This window comes from Giraffa tippelskirchi, chromosome 5 (genome assembly GCF_054371585.1).
Source record: "Giraffa tippelskirchi isolate mGirTip1 chromosome 5, T2T-mGirTip1v1.2.pri, whole genome shotgun sequence".
Classification (NCBI taxonomy): Eukaryota; Metazoa; Chordata; class Mammalia; order Artiodactyla; family Giraffidae; genus Giraffa; species Giraffa tippelskirchi.
This window is the reverse complement of record NC_137279.1, coordinates 48,422,043-48,435,074: the sequence shown is the minus strand read 5'-3', so window position 1 is coordinate 48,435,074 and position 13,032 is coordinate 48,422,043. Positions and strand designations below refer to the sequence as shown.

At 41.3% G+C, this 13,032-nt stretch overlaps 1 pseudogene; it reads right to left on the bottom strand.

Moving 5' to 3' along the window:
* Positions 1-11,340: 11,340 nt before the first annotated feature.
* On the bottom strand, positions 11,341-11,458 carry LOC145508172 (5S ribosomal RNA; annotated as a pseudogene).
* Positions 11,459-13,032: the final 1,574 nt, after the last annotated feature.

Here is a 13,032-nt window from a genome sequence, read left to right as displayed (position 1 = left end):
AGGCAAGAGAGGGAGTTGTCAAGGATGACATTGAGTTTCTGGTTTTAGTATCCAGAGGGATTGTAGGAAAAGCTGGGAGAGCCGAGGGCAGGTGGCCACAGACCTCTGCATTCCTTTGGAGCAAAGGAAAGAGAAGAGAAACCAAATGCAGATGCCTTTCATCTGCGTCCCTCGCCCCCAGTAGGGTCACCTACACACTATCACTCAGGCAAGGTGGCTGGCTGTCCAGTGGGGTTTTGCATACTGGGGAAGTATCCCAACCAGTGGTCTCAGATGACAAAGGGTGTCCTTCCACTTCTTATTTTTAAAAAGAATGTAAATATGTATATAACCGAGTCACTTTGTTGTACAGCATAGACTGGCACAACATTGTAAATCAACTGTACTTCAGTAAAATTAAAAGGATAGGAATAAAAGGAATATACATTTGCTCAATCAGTCCATCATTACCTTGAACAAACTCCTACTATGTTTATGATAAAGATAATGCAATTATTTTTTTTAAAAAAATCAGCCTTTCAAAATTTTTATGGACCTTTAATGAGTAAATGCATTCACCATAGCATATTCAAAAGTTACAAAAAATAAGAACCCCTGTTCTAAAGCTTTCTTGGTTTAGGAATTTTTGCCAGATAAAAAGCAAATGCCTTCAGGATAGTTAGTGCTCTAGAATGTCACTGTCACTTATATTTTGGTGTCTGTTCAGGTCGTTTTATGAAAATGAGTCCCCGTGAGTGGAAATGGGACTGTGAGAGCACTAGTCACCTGAGAAAGATCAGGAGGCACCAGATTGGGAAAGGAGGCTGGAGAGCAGAGGGCCAAGGACATCTCAGCTTTCCCAGTGACAAGCTGTTGGAGTCTCGGTCAGTCATCAAGGACAGGGCTGGAGAGTCAGGTGTCTGATCCTTTGTGGCATCTCTGTGACCAGGTCATACAGCACCTGTTCTAGTGCATTGCAGAAATCAGTGGACTCTCTTTCTCATTCAAATCTCTCTTCCCAACTGAGACCCCATTCATTAACTCAACAAGTATGAAGTTAAAACGTGTACCAGAAAACACACTAAGTATAAACAAGAACTCTGAATGCAAGGAAGTTACATTCTCTTCTGGAATGGATGTGAAGACAGACTATAAACGAGTAAACAAAACCAAGATCATTACATATCTTGTTGAGTGTGGCAAAGAAATAAACAGGAGATGGGAGAAGGTGCTCAGGAGTGTTTTAGAAAGAGTCACCAGGGAAGTCGGCTCTGAGTGTGTAGCATTTAAGCTCTACTCAATGATGAAGATGAAGTCATAGATGAGAAGGGTCTAGCCTCATTTAATAATGAAAATGAACTCGTAGATGAGAAGGGCATAGCCTCATTAAATTCCAGGGGGAGAGCATTCCAGGCAGAGGAAAAAAATACTCAAAGCCCAGGAGATAGGAAAGAGCTTTCTGATAAAAATTAGGCTGGTGCAGCTGAAGAACATGGATTGAGGAGGAGAGTTGTGTGAGATGAGATTGGTAAATTAGGTGAAGCAGATCACTTAGGACCTTAGGTGATCAGGGCTTAGTCGGGAAAGAGAGAACTCAAACCAGTTATTTTAAAAGAGAGAATTCTATGTAAACAATTGTTAACTAGGTAACTGAAAAGGCAAAAAGCATAGAGTAAGGTATCATGAAGCTAGCAGGTTCAGGAGGCAGCTAACATTTCTAGAGTTGAAGGAACAAAAGGAAAGGATGCTATTGCTAGAACTCACAAACTTGGAGGAGGGGCCCCACAGAGCTGAATTTCTGGACCTTAGAGAAGGGGGTGTGGCTGAGCATCTGTTGATGTTTCTAAGTTCAGAGGAGGGGGCCTCTCAAGCCTGGACCCAGAACTCAGAGAAGGAAGAGGCACCAGCCAACTAGTGCTGGTATTTCTGTGGGTCATGATAAGGCTGGTTCTGTGTGCATTGGAAAAACTGAAAACCAGACTTGGCTATTACTAAGAAGAGGGGCACTCACTGACGGAATGAAGAAAAGGTGATGTGTTCAGAAAAAGGAAGCAAACAGGAGGCAGTGAGGAATAACTCCCTTCTTCCTCCTCTGAATTTACAGTCTCACTCACCACCCTATTGGCAAGGAACTAAAAAAGAAAAAAGCTGTCAAAAACAAAAATAGGATTTTCAGACTCTCAGACCCAGAAAAACAAATTTAGAATAAAAGGATGAGTTTAGACCTGAGAGGCAAAGACGAATAATCAACACAGACCATGTATGCCACAAAAATAGGAATTTGGGCTTTAAGAGCAATGGGAAGATACTGGTTGGTTTTAAGTGTAAGTCGGTGTTATGAGATTTTTCCTTTGAGAATATCTCTCAGGCTACTGTGTAGAAAGCAGAGCAGAGACGAGAAGGGTCAGAATCAAGAAGACCAGTTAAGAAGCTCTAGCAGTTTCTACATTATGCATTCAATTTTCTTAATAATTAGAGTATTTAAATGATTTTTATTGGGTGAAATGTGTTTTGGGGGAAACTGTTTAGTATTTATCTAAGTTGTCAAAATTTCTCCAGGCAAGAATACTGAAGTGGGTAGCCATTCCCTTCTCCAGGGGATCTTCCCCACCCAGTGATCAAACCCAGGTCTCCTGCATTGGCAGGCAGATTCTTTACCATCTGACCCACCAGGCAAAATAGTAGATGCTTGCTTTGTGGGATATTTTCATTATAAAAGTACACGTGTTATGTAGGTTTTTTGAGATGCAACCAACAAATGTTCACTAGAATAAACTCAGATATTCAGGACCTATTACTATCATGCCCCTGAAAATAAAGATGAGAACTTTCCCAATAGCCTGACTTAGGGTCAGCCAAAGAGCCACATTACTTTAATGTAGTTTTGAGGAAATTTCGGTGGGTGTATGCTCCATGGAATCCAATGACCCTAACTAAACTATGATTATTTCTTATAACACTACTTGGCTTAGGACATAGAGCACAATACTAGCCCATGAGTCACTGTGAAGGGACAAAAGCATTTATCAATTTGAAAGTCTGGTTTAAATGAAAGAACAATTTTAGATTAAGTAGGAAAATGAGTTGACTACATATTCTTCAGACCATCATTCATAGATATTATTTTTGTAACCAAACTTTTGATATGTAGGCTTGCCATTATACTCCCAAATCATATCTGAAGAGCCTGGCATATAGTAGTTGCTCACTGAATATTGCCTACATGAATGAGAGCCATTTTATGTTGCTGATTGAGAACATACTTTAATTAGAGATAGGTCACTTCACTGCATAAAAGCCCAATGTGCAAGGAAGGGCCAAGGGAGTATTCATAAGCAAAGCACGTTTTATACTAGAGAACAGTTCTGAGATTATTCCAGCACAGAACAGATGAGTGACTAAAGTCCAAATTTCTGTGCCATGAAACGGTTTTTTATACATAAGTATTAACAAATGCTCAAAACAACCACTATGAAATCTCAATAAAGCAGTAACAGAGTGTCTAATGCCAAGAAAACAATTAGCTATATATACACATATTTATATGTGTGTGTGCATGTGAATTTCCAGGCTGTATTCTGTTTCACTGATCAGTATATTATTATATTAATATACCAATACCATACTGTCTTAATGAATATAACTTTATAGTAAATATTAAAATCATGGAATATAAGTCCTCCAACTTATTTGTTTTTCAACTTTTGGTTAATTCTAAGATTTTGCCTTTCCTCATAAATTTTAGCATCAGTTTGTCTGTTGGGATTTTAATTAGGATTCCATTGACTCTGTAATTTGGACAAATTGACATGTTACTATTGAGTCTTCTAATCTAAGAACAAATGATATCTTTTCGTTTATTTAGACCTCCTTTAACTTCTTTCAGCAGTGTTTCAGCTTCAGAGGTAATCCCATATTTTATGTTTATACAGCAGAGTGCCGGTGAGCCAACTCTTCCAGCAAGGTGGGAGGTCACAGAGCCCTAATGTGGTTTGTTTGCCGATTTCTGTGGTGTGAATACTCAAACCATGATCAGCTTCAAGCTCTCAATGTGACATCACCCAACATGGAATTCCAAAGAGATGAGAGAATGAGCTGTTGTGTGATCCGATTCCAACACACATTGGATATATCTGTAAATATTTCATGGTTTAGGTGCTGTTTAAATTCCTGACATAGTAAATGTTCTATTGTTGAGTGATGGGATTTTCTTGTCTTCCTTTATAGAGAGTTAAAGTCTCTTTTTCTTGGGGCAGTTAAGTTACTTGCAGATCAGGCTGATCTTTTTGAATTACAGCTTTATTTTGCAGCCTTTACTTTAGGCTTAGTTTAGCTCTTCTATTGATACTAAGGCATGACCCTTCTGAGGTCTTTACTCAGTACCCCAAGTGTTCAACAAGCACTTCCTACTCTGCACAGTAAGAACTCAGGTCTCTAAGCCCTGTGTCAGCTTTGGGGATTGTTTATCTTAGAGATTCCCATCAACTGTTCTTTGCTAGACCTTCAGGGTTTCATCCAAAATGTGCCCAGATTAGTAGTTACACAAAGTCTCAAGGGAATCCCCAAGCAGATTTTTGAAACACTTCATTATTTTTTTAATTTTTAATATTTTATATTGGGCTGTAGTTGATTTATAATGTGTTAGTTTCAGGTTTACAGCAAACTGATTCAGTTATACAAATACATATGTCTATTCTTTTTCAATTTCTTTTCCCACTTAGATTCTTATAGAACATTGAGCAGGGTTCCCTGTAATATATAGTAAGTCCTTGTTTATCTATTTTAAATATAGTAGTGTGTATATGTCAATTCCAAATTCCCAGTTTATCCCTCCCCACCACCTTTCCCCTTTGATAACCATAAGTTTCCCTTCTATGTCTGTGAGTCTGTTTCTGTTCTGTAAATAAGTTCCTTCGTATCATTTTTTTATATTCCACATATAAGCAATATCATATGATATTTGTGAAACACTTATATAGTGTCTCTTTAATACTCCCCCCCCCCCGCTGCTGCCACTCCCCCGCAGCCTCCAACAACTCCAGTCTTTGTTTCTTTAATTCAACAAGATCTCATGGGTTTTGACTGGGTTCCCAACCCCTGAGCAGAAGTTTAATAGCTAGAGTGATTATGGGGCTCACTTATTTGTTTCCCTCATTTCCGAGGGCACATTCTTCACTCCCTATTGTCCCAATATCTGCATACAGTTGTTTCATTGATTTTGTCCCATTTTCCAGTCATTTATACCTGAAGGGCAAGTTCCATTTCAATTACTCCTTCACAGCCAGAACAGAAATTATTGGTTTGTTTTTTAATCTGAGTCAATACATGCTTAATGGAAAATGTTTGTGTTAAAAGGGCTGCTTTGTGTACTAAGGGCTCTGAGAGCAATAGAAACCAATTTAGGGGAGAACCAATGTGCATATCCTAGGTGAAGAGAGAGAACTGGGGAGGCTTTTAGGAGAAGAAACTCAGAAGAAGTTCAGATGTTTCAAATCCAAACCAGAACTCCTAATCTTTGCCCCAGACCTGCTCCTCCAAGTATGCCCTATCTCAGTTAATGGCAACTCCATCCTTAGAGTTGATCAGACTAAAAACTGTGATGACATCCTTGTGACTTTTGTTTCTATCTTATCCCACATCCAATCCATCAGCAAATTCCATCAGACCTATCTTTAAGCTAGATGTAGAATTCAGCCCTGTCTCATGGCCTCCACTGTCCCCACCCTGGCTCAAGCCATTAGCAGTTCTTGCTTGGATTTCTGTCACAACCACCTAACAAATCTCCTGCTTCCACCTTTGTCTTCCTACAACCTATTCTCTTTTTTTATTATTATTATTTTAAATTAGTTTATTTATCTATTTTTTAACTTTACAATATTGTATTTTTTTTTCCATACATTGACATGAATCCACCATGGGTGTACATGTTTTCCCCTTCCAGAGCCCCCATCCCACTTCCCTCCCCACCCCATCCCTCCAGGTCATCCCGGTGCACCAGCCCCGAGCATCCTGTATCATGCATCGAACCTACAACCTATTCTCAATTCAGCAGCCGGAGGGATCCTTCCATTGTGTAACTTCCCAATTCAAACCCTCCAATAAGCTCCTCATCTCCCTTAGAATGCAGTGGGGACTTCCCTGGCAATCCAAGTGTTAAGAATCTGCTGGGCAATACAGGGGACGTGGGTTCGATTCCTGGTTGGGGAACTAAGATCCCACAAGCCGAGGAGCAACTAAGCCCACAAGCTGCAACTACTGAACCTATGCACCACAAAGGATCCGTGTGCTGCAACGAGAGATCCTGAATGACGCAAGGAAGATTCTGCATCCACAACTAAGACCCGACACAGCCAAATAAGTATTTTTAAAAAGCTCTGCAGTGGTTTACAAGGTCTCCCCTTACCTTTCTCCCTTTGACCTTTACTCTTCTCCCCCCATGCTCACTCTCCTCAAACCACACTGGTCTCCTTCCAGTTCCCATTTTCGGGGGCTGCCTCGACCTCAGGATCTTTGCCCTTGCTCTTCACTTTTCCCTTAATACTTTTCCCCCAAATATTCACATGGCTTGCTCCTTCATTTCCTTAAGCCTTTGCTCAAATGTCACTTCTCAGTGAGGCCTTCCCTGACCACTCCATTTAAAATTGCAGTGACCTGACCTCCGCACCTGCTCTGGCATGCATCCCCACCACATCCTTCTTCCCTACTTAATATTTTTCCATAGTGCTTACCCTTCCTAGTCTGTGATATAATTTATTTATTTATTTTGTTCGTTGTCTGTCCTCTCCCACCATCACCGTCACCACCACTATAGTGTAAATTCTCTAAGTCAGGAAGTTGTGTCTGTGTTAGTCATTGATGCTCAGCACCTAAAAGAGTATCAGGCACAGTAAGCCTCAGTAAGCATTTCATGAACAGATGAATGCCAAGGCAATGGTAGAGGAGGTAATCAGTGAAGGATCATTTCAGGATGAGGGGATGGCACAAAACAGCAATGAAAAGTTAAAGAGTGAGATGATCAGGAAACTGAAATGAGATGTATATAGCTGGAATGAAGGGCCTGTGGAAATATAGCCAAGAGGCAGGGGATGGTTTGCCATGCTAAGGTCTTTGAACTTCAGCCTAAAGCAACGAGGTGTCATTGAAAGATTTTTAAGCTCAGTGGAGAGAGCTGTGAAACCTTATCATGTCAGTAGTTTAGAAAGATCACTCTGCCAGAGGTATCAGTTTAGAAGTGGTGAGGCCAGACCCAAGGAGACCAGTTGTTTCTAATTGCAGCAGATCTGATGACAAATGATGAGGACTCTAAATCAATGGCCAGAGATATTAACACAGAACGGGAGTGAATTCTAAGGATAGTTAGGAAGTTAAATCTTCAGGACTCTGTAAACAAATCAGTTGTGAGTTGTGAGACAGAGCAAGAATTCAGGATGACAACTAGATTTCTAGCTTGAGTGACTTGAGAGGTGATGGTGCCATTCACTGAACACAGATGAAAAGCAATTATACAGCCTCACCAGTCATCTTCCTGTTATTGGGTCACCAGGGCCCAGTGATGATGGGCACAAAGCCCAAGCCATTCATCTGTATTCACCATATGTGAACACCCAGCTGGTGGCAGGAAGTCTGACCTGAGCACCATTAGTCAGCAGCCTCCCTTCTATTATGAAAGACCAAGCCTATAATATAAACACTGCTTTAATTTGTTAAACAGGGCTTTGTGGCTTCTTGCCCCACCTTAACTGCCCTATGAAGTAACTGGAGAAGGAAATTATGCATAAGTTTCCCTAAAGAGAAGTTTAGATTTGTCTAAGATTAGAAAGGTACAGGTGGCAAGGATTGTCACTACCAGAACCTGCCGTGACAATGTATGTTTATGCAAAGTACAGTGTTACACACTAAGCTAAGCTCAGGTGCCCTTGAGGTGCTACTTTAGACCTCTGCCTTTGTGAGAAGATCTTTTCCTTTAATTGGGTTCTGATGGGAGTGGTGAAGAAGACACCTGACTGACCAGACTGGTCAACCTTGGAGCCAATGGCCAAGCAGTCAGAGCACCCCTACCATGAAGTTCAAGCAGCCTGAATTTCCCTCCCAGGCTGGGACTGGCTGGAGCCATGAAACAGGCTGTGGGATGAGGCCTCCAGAGAGAGCACCCAGGAAGAGACCCTGAAGTTATCATTCACGGATCAGAGAGATCAGGCTGATGGGTGAAATTTGAGTATGAAACAAAGAGACTATGAGCGGAGTTAGCAAGAGGGAGTAAGTCAGTTTAGTAGAGAGGAAGGGACCCATCTTGAAAAGATTCCTTGAGGGCCTGGAAAAGAGAAGCAGAACCTGCCTGTAAGTATGCAGAAAGCTGCTGAAAAAACTCACTTAAACACGAGCAGTTTACATAGCAGCTGTGCCACATTTTATGGAATGGAAGTGGTAGAGGATGGAATAGAATAAAGGGGATTAAGATTTAATGTCACACTGTAGGAAGGTAGAATATTTGCATTTATTCATTTAGAAAGCTTTTACTAAGTACCTGTGCTGTCCTGTGCTAAGTTGCTTTAGTCATGTCCAACTCTTTGCGACCCCATGGACTGTAGCCCGCCAGGCACTTCTGTCCATGGGATTCTCCAAGCAAGAATATTGGAGTAGGTTGCCATGCCCTCCTCCAGGGGATCTTCCTGACCCAGGGGTCGAACCTGCATCTCGAAAGTCTCCTGCATTGGCAGGCAAGTTCTTTACCACTAGTGCCACCTGGGAAGTCCTATTAAGTACCTGTGCTGTGTCATGGTAAGTCACTTCAGTCATCCGATTCTCTGCGACCCTATGAACTGTAGCCCTCCAGGCTCCTCTGTCCATGGGATTCTCTAGGCAAGAATACTGGAGTGGGTAGCCATTCCCTTCTCCAGGGGATCTTCCCCACCCAGGGATCGAACTGGTGTGCCTTATGTCTAACCTGCATTGGCTGCTGCTGCTACTGCTAAGTCGCTTCAGTCGTGTCCGACTCTGTGCAACCCCACAGACGGCAGCCCAATCAGGCTCTTCCGTCCCTGGGATTCTCCAGGCAAGAATACTGGAGTGGGTTGCTATTTCCTTCTCTAATGCGTGAAAGTGAAAAGTGAAAGTGAAGTCGCTCAGTCGTGTCCGACTCTTAGCGACTCCATGGACTGCAGCCCTCCAGGCTCCTCCATCCATGGGATTTTCCAGGCAAGAGTACTGGAGTGGGTTGCCATTGCCTTCTCCGCCTGCATTGGCAGGCAGATTCTTTACCACTACTGCCCCTGGGAAGCCCTATTAAGTACCTACAAATACATAAAACAAGATTGCCACCTGAATGGAAGAAACAGATTATAGGTTAGTGCAGTTGGAGGAGGCTTTTAACACATATATAACTTCTAATGAAGTGTTACTCCTAATTAGAAGAATGACATGTATACAATTTCTTTTTTGATGATACAGCTAAAGATGGCAATTCTGAGTTAAGTATATACTGTTTAAGAGTTTTACCCCATGATTTTGACGTAGATAACTTTTCTTGGTTACTAACTTAACCCTCCTATGAGTTTTAATCCATGACTCAAGTCAGGAGGCTCACCATCATGATGAATATTTTAAAAGTAATAAATGAAATAAAAGCATTTGAGTTTAAAAGATTGCCATAGATCCTTTTTTTTTTACAGCTCCTTGTACTATTCTTCAGAAGCTAGATAGCTTTATTGAACTATTGAGAATTAATGGACAGAAAAGACGAAAAAAATTTTTTTCCTGCACAGCCAAGCAGCTCACTCTTAATGGAAAGATTTTTCCCTGGGCCTTTTACATATTTGTGAAACATGGGTAATGTTCTATGTTGTTGCACTAACTTGTTTTTACTTCTCTATGTATGACAAATAGCATTGGAGAAAGCAGCAGTTCACCATTAAAAATTTACCTCTTTAGATAGATAGATATGAATATAGATGTATATATTTTTTTACTGCAATCCTAACACCTTGCTTGAGTACAGTAAAATGCATCTGGGTCACTGAGAAATTAGATGGCCATGTTATTCACTCTCTAAATATGTTAGTGTTCAGATAAAGCTATGGCTCCCTTTTTGCTGATATGTTTACAATTTCTTTGTCTGAACTGAAAAGAGGAAGTATTACAATACGATCATTTCCTTAAATAATGACATGGCAAAATGCGTGAAATGTGATAGGAAAAACAAACAATTATGAATTCTTCATGAAACTAAAACCTGTGTTTTGATGGACAAAAGACTAAGACTATTAAAAAGTGGGTTTTAAATCCAGTTTGTTTTTTTTCAAAGAGCACATTTGTGTAACATATAATCTGATATGTGGTACGTTGTAGGCAAAAGGGACAACCTCAGTCATCCAAGTTCTAAAGATGCTTTTTTTGGGTTTCTCTGCAGTAACCAGACATTCATTTTCAACATTAAATGCTTCTTTCTAAAGAGAGGCTACATCTGGTTAACTGACGGCCAGGAAGATTAATGACAACTTACACTGCATTTCAGGATTCCCTGATACCTCAGCTGGTAAAGAATCTGCCTGCCATGTGGGAGACCCTAGTTCGATCCCTGGGTTGGAAGATCCCCCAGAGAAGGGAATGGCTACCCACTACAGTATTCTGGCTTGGAGAATTCCATGGACCCAGAAAGTCCACGGGGTCGCAAAGAGTCGGACAAGAGTGAGCAACTTTCACTTTCACACTGTGTTTCAGTTCTTCTCTCCTGGTGGCACTCAGTTTTCTAACCAATAACAAAACATTTTCCACATCAGAGGATTTCACTGTCCCTCTGTGTTATGACGACTGCATGTTACCCCAAAACATAGTGCCTTGAGGCACTATGATCATACATTATATAATGTATTTATTCCCTCTTACTGTTTCTTTGGTCAAAAATTCAGACCAGGAACAGAATGGATGGCTGGTTTCTGATCTACAATTTCTAGAGCATCAACTGGAAAATTCAAAGGCTGGAACCATCTGAAAGATCATCCACTCTCACCGTATGAGAGTGGCTGATGCTGGCTCATGGCTGGGGGCTGGCTGGGGCTGTCAGCCAGGATATCTGCACTGGACTTCTCTATGTGGGCTGGATTTCCTCACAACGTGATGACTGAGTCCTAACGGCAAGTATCCAAAGAGAGAAGGAGAAAGAGATGGAGGTTGTATCTTTTGTGTGGGCTGGGCTTCAAAGTCACATGTTTAGTGATGATCTGCCAGGCTCCAATGCTTTGGGCAGCCACAAGTCCCTGTTCAGGTTCATAAGCTTGAGACAGAGATCCTATCTCATGTAGGAGGTTGTAAGACATGCATGTAGGATGGGAAAAATGTATAAATAGAGCCATCTTTGGAAGATACAATCTGTTACACTGTGATTCTAGAAAGGTCTCCCATCCAAGTACTAACCAGGCCAAACCCTGCTTAGCTTCTGAGATCAGACGAGATCAGGTGCGTTCAGTGTGGCATGGCCATAGATTAGAAAGGTATTGGAGATTCATCTTGTAGTTGCTACATGATTTAAATTTTAATAATTTTATTACAAATAAAATATCTACTCATATGAAAAATTTTTAAAAATATAAAGGGAAAAGAGTCCAATAAAGTCCTACCACTCAAATAAACCACAGCTAGAGAGAATGACATCTGGTCCCATCACTTCATGGGAAATAGATGGGGAAACAGTGGAAACAGTGTCAGACTTTATTTTTTTGGGCTCCAGAATCACTGCTGATGGTGACTGCAGCCATGAAATTAAAAGACGCTTACTCCTTGGAAGGAAGGTTATGGCCAACCTAGATAGCATATTTAAAAGCAGAGACATTACTTTGCCAACAAAAGTACGTCTAATCAAGGCTATGGTTTTTCCAGTGGTCATGTATGGATGTGAGAGTTGGACAGTGAAGAAAGCTGAGCGCCGAAGAATTGATGCTTTTGAACTGTGGTGTTGGAGAAGACTCTTGAGAGTCCCTTGGACTGCAAGGAGATCCAATCAATCCATCCTAAAGGAGATCAATCCTGGGTGTTCATTGGAAGGTCTGATGTTGACACTGAAACTCCAATACTTTGGGCACCTCATGCGAAGGGTTGACTCATTGGAAAAGACCCTAATGCTGGGTAGGATTGGGGGCGGGAGGAGAAGGGGACGACAGAGGATGAGATGGTTGGATGGCATCACTGACTCAATGGACGTGGGTTTGGGTAGACTCTGGGAGTTGGCGATGGACAGAGAGGCCTGGCGTGCTGCGATTCATGGGGTCGCAAAGAGTCGGACACGACTGAGCAACTGAACTAACTGAACTGAACTGAGAGAGAATGAAAGTTTTCATATAGTCACATTTACAATTTCCCTCTGTGGTCTCTTTCATTGCCTTCCCCTCTCAACTTTTAATGAAAATTTTGAGAGTATTTCTAAGAACATCCCTTTGCTTTCCACATAGATTCACCAAATATTCACATTTTACAATATTTGCTGTATCTTTTTTTCTTGCTGAACCAGTAAAAAAGTTAGAAAGCTAGTTTTAGATATCACAATACTGCCTCAATATATTGTTCTTGTTGTTCAGTTGCTAAGTTGTGTCCCACTCTTTGTGACCCCATGGACTGCAAGCACGCCAGGCTTCCCTGTCCTTTGCTCTCTCCCAGAGTTTGCTCAAACTCATGTCCATTGAGTCAATGATGTCATCCAAGCATCTCATCCTCTGTCTTCCCCTTCTCCTCCTGCCCTCAATCTTTCCCAGCATCAGGGTCTTTTCCAATCAGGTGACTCTTTGCATCAGGTGGCCAAAATATTGGAGCTTCAGCCCTTCCAATGAACATTCAAAGTTGATTTCCTTTAGGATTGACTGATTTGATCTCCTTGCTGTCTAAGGAACTCTCAAGAGTCTGCTCCAGCACCACAGTTTGAAAGCATCGATTCTTTGGCACTCAGCTATTGCAGTATGTATCTCCTAAGAATAAGGGCATTATCCTAAATAATCACAACACCATCGTCATCTAAGAAAAGTAATAGTCTCATAATGCTATCTAATATCCATTCTATATTCAATATTC